This window comes from Triticum dicoccoides, chromosome 3B (assembly GCF_002162155.2).
Source record: "Triticum dicoccoides isolate Atlit2015 ecotype Zavitan chromosome 3B, WEW_v2.0, whole genome shotgun sequence".
NCBI lineage: Eukaryota > Viridiplantae > Streptophyta > Magnoliopsida > Poales > Poaceae > Triticum > Triticum dicoccoides.
Genome location: NC_041385.1, coordinates 563069113 through 563076270, shown reverse-complemented (window position 1 = coordinate 563076270; position 7158 = coordinate 563069113).

The following is a 7158-nucleotide window of genomic DNA, read 5'->3' as shown; positions in this document are numbered from 1 at the left end:
GTCCTGCAAAAAACGTGGTGGGATAGATTGGACCTTAGGGAGGCTTGACTTCTTGAACTCCACATGCATATCACCAGGTTGAGGCAGTGGATTGTCCTCTTCATCAGAGCTTGTCTCCTCCTTCCTCTTTGGATCATAGTCTTCTTCTTCCTCTGTGGTCCAGCCATAGTGTTCCACATCCCCATATACTTTTGGATTTGCAATATAATCAGCTATGTAGCTCTCTCCCTTCGAATCTTGGGACGACTTCTTGTTCAAATCTGCAGCAAGAACAGCTCGAAACGAAAACAAAGGATATTTGTGTGATACGGTGGTCAAAACCTTTGGGAGTATATATAATGAATTTTTACCGACCAAAATATGTAACATACAAGAAAACGGAGTCCGGGAGGCACACGAGGTGCCCACGAGATAGGGGGCGCGCCCTACAGGGGGGGCGCCCTCCTCTCTCGTGGGAGCCTTGTGTCCCTTTCGGACTACTTCTTTCTTCCTAAAATCCTTAAATAATCCAAAACCGATGAAAATTGACATTAGAGTTGTTTTGGAGTCGGTTTACTTACCGTACCACATACCTATGCCTTTTCGGAGTCTGGAACGTTCTGGAAAGTGTCTCTTATGTATTCCTCAGGGGTTATGGTTTCAATAATATTAGTTTCAACATTGATAGGATTACCTGAAATATAATGTTTAATTCTTTGACCGTTTACCACCCTCGGATTTGTGCCTTCAAAGTTGTTGATTTTTATAGCACCAGATAACGTAGGGACCTTCCCATTTTGAGAGAAGTTTTTCAGCAAAAAATCTTAAATGAGAGTTAAATAATAACACACAATCTCCTACGTTAAACTCACGCTTTTGTATTCTTGTATCATGCCAGCGTTTGACTTTTTCTTTGAAAAGCTTAGCATTCTCATATGCTTGGGTTCTCCATTCATCAAGTGAGCTAATATCAAATAACCTTTTCTCACCGGCAAGTTTGAAGTCATAATTAAGCTCTTTAATAGCCCAATATGCTTTATGTTCAAGTTCAAGAGGTAAATGACATGCTTTTCCATAAACCATCTTATATGGAGACATACCCATAGGATTTTTGTATGCAGTTCTATAGGCCCATAATGCATCATCAAGTTTTTTGGACCAATTCTTTCTAGATCTATTCACAGTCTTTTGCAAAATTAATTTGAGCTCTCTATTGCTCAACTCTACTTGACCACTAGACTGCGGGTGATAAGGAGATGCGATTCTATGATTGGCATCATACTTAGCAAGCATCTTATGGAAAGCACCATGAATAAAGTGTGAACCACCATCAGTCATAAGGTATCTAGGGACTCCAAACCTCGGAAAAATAACTTCTTTAAGCATTTTAATAGAAGTGTTATGATCAGTACTACTAGTTGGAATAGCTTCTACCCACTTAGTAACGTAATCAACATCAACTAAAATATGTGTATAACCATTGGAGGCAGGAAAATGTCCCATATAATCAAAGCCCCAAACATCAAATGGTTCAATAACAAGAGAATAATTCATAGGCATTTCTTGATGTCTACTGATGTTACCTATTCTTTGACATTCATCACAAGATACGACAAACTTACGAGCATCTTTGAAAAGAGTAGGCCAATAAAAACCAGATTGTAGTACCTTGTGTGCAGTTCTATCTCCAGCGTGGTGTCCTCCATAGGATTCAGAGTGACACTTGCATAGGATTTGTTCCTGTTCATGCTCAGGCACACAACGTCTAATAATACCATCTACTCCTTCTTTATAAAGATGTGGATCATCCCAGAAGTAATGTATTAAATCATAAAAGAACCTTTTCTTTTGCTAGTATGTGAAACTAGGCGGTATATATTTAGCAACAATGTAATTAGCATAGTCAGCATACCAAGGAGCAGTACGAGAAGCATTGACGACCGCTAATTGTTCATCAGGAAAGCTATCATTAATAGGCAGTGGGTCATCAAGAACATTTTCTAGCCTAGACAAGTTGTCTGCAATGGGGTTCTCAGCTCCTTTTCTATCAACAATATGCAAGTCAAATTCTTGGAGCAAGAGAGCCCATCTAATGAGTCTAGGCTTAGCATCTTTCTTTTCCATAAGATATTTAATAGCAGCATGATCAGTGTGAATAATAACTTTGGAATCAACAATATAAGGTCTAAACTTATCACATGCAAACACAACTGCTAAGAATTCTTTTTCAGTGGTAGCATAATTTCTCTGGGCAGTATCAAGAGTCTTGCTAGCATAATGGATAACATTCAATTTCTTATCGACTCTTTGCCCTAAAACAGCCCCTACAGCATAATCACTAGCATCGCACATAATTTCAAAAGGTAAATTCCAATCAGGTGGCTGAACAATAGGTGCAGTGATCAAAGCTTTCTTAAGTGTTTCAAATGCTTCTACACAATCATCATCAAAGACAAAAGGAATATCTTTTTGAAATAAGTTAGTCAGAGGCCTAGAGATTTTAGAAAAGTCCTTAATGAACTTCCTATAAAAACCGGCATGACCAAGGAAACTTCTTATACCTTTTATGTCCTTGGGACATGGCATCTTTTCAATAGCATCAACTTTGGCTTTATCAACTTCAATACCTCTCTCGGAGATCTTGTGCCCCAAGACAATGCCTTCATTAACCATAAAGTGACACTTTTCCCAATTCAGGACAAGACTAGTGTCTTCGCATCTCTGCAAAACTCGATCAAGGTTGCTCAAACAATCATCAAAAGAGGATCCATAGACGGAGAAGTCATCCATGAATACCTCACAAATATTCTCACAAAAATGAAAAAATATAGCCATCATGCATCTTTGAAAGGTAACAGGTGCATTACATAAACCAAAAGGCATACGTCTATAAGCAAAAGTACCAAAAGGGCATGTAAAAGTAGTTTTAGATTGATCCCCCGCTGATACAGGTATCTGAGAGAAGCCAGAATAACCATCTAGAAAGCAAAAATGTGTGTGTTTGGATAGCCTTTCTAGCATTTGATCAATAAAAGGTAAAGGGTAATGATCTTTCTTAGTAGCTTTATTTAACTTACGGAAATCAATTACCATCCTATAGCCTGTAATAATTCTTTGCGGGATCAATTCATCTTTATCATTAGGAACAACGGTAATACCTCCCATTTTAGGGACACAATGGACGGGGCTTACCCATTCACTATCAGCAACGGGATAAATAATACCCGCCTCAAGAAGTTTTAGTATCTCATTTCTTACCACTTCCTTCATTTTGGGATTTAATCGTCTTTGAGGATCTCTAACTGGTTTGGCATCTTTCTCCACTGAAACTTTGTGTTGACATAATGTGGGACTAATGCCTTTAAGATCATCCAGGGTATATCCAATAGCAGCTCGGTGCTTCTTCAGAGTTTTCAATAATCTTTCTTCTTCTTTCTCTGAAAGGTTAGCACTAATAATAACAGGATATATTTCTTTTTCATCAAGATAAGCATACTTAAGATTATCGGGTAATGGTTTGAGTTCAAACACGGGATCACCCTTGGGTGGAGGGGGGTCCCCAAGAATTTCAACGGGAAGATTATGTTTCTGCATAGGTTCTTGTTTAAAGAACATTTCATCTATTTCTTCCCTTTCCTTCATAAACATATCGTTTTCATGGTCTAGCAAATATTGTTCTAATAGATCAGTTGGAGGAACAACAACGGAAGCAAGAGCAATAATTTCATCCTTACTAGATGGTTCCTTTTCATGATGTTGTCTACTAAACTTAGCGAAATTAAACTCATGAGACATACCATTTAAGCCAACAGTGACAATATTCTTTTCACAATCAATCTTAGCACTAGCAGTATTCAAGAAGGGTCTACCAAAAATAATGGGACAAAAATCATCTTGTGGGGAACCAAGAACAAGAAAATCAGCAGGGTATTTAATCTTCCCACACAAGACTTCAACATCTCTAACAATCCCAATAGGTTTAATGGTGTCCCTATTGGCAAGCTTAATAGTAACATCAATATCTTCTAATTCAACAGGTGCAATACCATGCATAATTTCTTTATAAAGATCATAAGGTATCGCATTAGCACTAGCACCCATATCACATAAGCCATGATAACAATGATCTCCTATTTTAACAGAAATAACAGGCGTGCCTACAACAGGTCTACGTGTCTTAGTATCGGGTCTAGCAATATTAGCAGGTTCACCCAAGAAAGAGATAACATGCCCATCTAAATCCTCATCCAAGAGATCTTTAATCATAGCAATACCAGGTTTAACATTAATTTGCTCAGGAGGTGTATAAGTCCTAGTATTACTCTTACGAACAACAGTCGAAGCTTTAACATGATCATTTATCCTAACAGGAAAAGGAGGTTTTTCAACATTAGCAGCAGGAATAATAGGATCATTATATGTAATAGTCTTCTCTTCGACTGTAATAGGTGCAACTACTTTCACTTCAATAGGAGGATTATATTTAAACCACTTCTCTTTAGGGAGATCAACGTGAGTAGCAAAAGTTTTACAAAAAGTAGCTACTATCTCAGAGTCAAGTCCATACTTAGAGCTAAATCCACGAAAAGCATCGGTATCCATAAAAGATTTAACACAATCAAACTTAGGTGTCATACCTGACTCCTTACCATCGTCGGAACCCCAATCTTCAGAGTTGTGTTTAATTCTTTCCAATAAGTCCCATTTGAAATCAATAGTCTTCAGCATATAGGAACCAGCACAGGAAGTATCGAGCAAGTTGCGATGATCAAGAGAAAGCCAAGCATAAAAATTCTGAATAATCATTTCCCGAGAGAGCTCATGATTGGGGAATGAATACAACATTGACTTAAGCCTCCCCCAAGCTTGAGTGATGCTTTCTCCTTCGCGAGGCCAAAAATTATATATGTAATTACGATCACGATGAACAAGATGCATAGGATAGAACTTCTGGTGAAATTCCAACTTCAATCGCTTGTAATTCCAAGATCTCGTATCATCACATAGCCTATACCATGTCATTGCATCTCCCTTCAAAGATAAAGGTAAGACCTTCCTTTTGACAACATCATCGGGAATACCTGCAAGCTTAAATAATCCACAAACTTCATCCACAAAGATAAGGTGTAAGTCGGGATGCAATGTTCCGCCTCCTGCAAAAGGATTAGCTAGCAGTTTTTCTATCATACCCGAAGGAATCTCAAAGTGAATATTTTCATAAGGTTCAGTAGGTTGAGGAGCATCTCTTTGCTCTTCTGGTTGGGGTGAAGATACCCCAAACAAGCCACTCAAATGATTAGTTTCCATAGTGACAAGTAACAGAAAATTTCAGCACACTATATAAATGTTTCCTTACCAAGTTCCACTCACCAAGAGCGCTACGCTCCCTGGCAACGGCGCCAGAAAAGAGTCTTGATGACCCACAACTGTAGGGGATCTATCGTAGTCCTTTTGATAAGTAAGAGTGTCGAACCCAACGAGGAGCAGAAGGAAATGATAAGCGGTTTTCAGTAAGGTTTTCTCTGCAAGCACTGAAATAGTAGGTGATAGATAGTTTTGTGGTAAGATAAATAGTAACGAGCAAAAAGTAAATAAAGTGCAGCAAGGTGGCCCAATCCTTTATGTAGCAAAGGATAAGCCTGGACAAATTCTAATAATGAGGAAGAAGCTCCCGAGGATACATTGGGAATTATCGTCAAGCTAGTTTTCATCACGTTCATATGGTTCGCGTTCGGTACTTTGATAATTTGATATGTGGGTGGACCGGCACTTGGGTACTCCCCTAACATGGACAAACATCCCACTTATGATTAACCCCTATTGCAAGCATCCGCAACTACAAAAAGGAGTATTAAGGTAAACCTAACCACAACATTAAACATATGGGTCCATATCAACCCCTAACGAAGCAACGCATAAACTAGGGTTTAAGCTTCTGTCACTCTAGCAACCCATCATCTACTTATTACTTTCCTATGCCTTCCTCTAGGCCCAAATAATGGTGAAGTGTCATGTAGTCGACGTTCACATAACACCACTAGAGGAGAGACAACATACATATCATCAAAATATCGAAAGAATACCAAATTCACATGACTACTAATAGCAAGACTTCACCCATGTCCCCAGGAACAAACGTAACTACTCACAAAGCATATTCATGTTCATAATCAGAGGTGTAATAATATGCATGAAGGATCTGAACATATGATCTTCCACCAAGTAAACCAATTAGTATCAACTACAAGGAGTAATCAACACTACTAGCAACCTACAGGTACCAATTTGTGGTTTTGATACAAGATTGGATACAAGAGATGAACTAGGGTTTTGAGATGAGATGGTGCTAGTGAAGATGTTGATGGAGATTGACCTCCTCCCGATGAGAGGATCATTGGTGATGACGTTGGTGATGATTTCCCCCTCCCGGAGGGAAGTGTCCCCGGAAGAACAGCTCCGCCAAAGCCCTAGATTGATTCCGCCAAGGTTCCGCCTCGTGGCGGCGGAGTTTCGTCCCGTAAGCTTGCCCACGAATTTTTCCAGAACAAAACCCTTCATATAGCAGAAGATGACCGCCGAAAGCCCACTAGGGGGCCCAGGAGATAGGGGGCGCGCCCTAGGGGGGGGGGGCGCCCCCGTGTCTCCTGGACAGGGTGTGGGCCCGCTGGCCTATTTCTTTTGCTCATAATTTCTTAATAAATCCAAAAAGTTGTTTCGTGGAGCCTCAGGTCTTTGGGAGTTGTGCAGAATAGGTTTCCAACGTTTGCTCCTTTTCCAGCCAGAATTCCAGCTGCCGGCATTCCCCCTCTTCATGGTAAACCTTGTAAATTAAGAGAGAATAGCCATAAGTATTGAGATATAATGTGTAATAACAACCCATAATGCAATAAATATTGATATAAAAGCATGATGCAAAATGGACGTATCAGCCCCCGACCCCAAGGAGGCACCTTTCACCGCGGGCAAAGCCGAACCCGAAGGCCAGCAGCGGCGCCGGTCAACCCCGCGGGCGGCCGAACTCCCACCCCTGGGAGTAAGGCCACCGACAGAGTCGAGTCGAGGCAACCGGACCGGGGCCTTGGGGGAACGCGATCCTGGCACACCACGGGGCACCCCGCGGTGACATCGTCGGCCTCGGCGAGGTCCGCCCAGATCATGCGGGACGGGCCAACCGGGGGG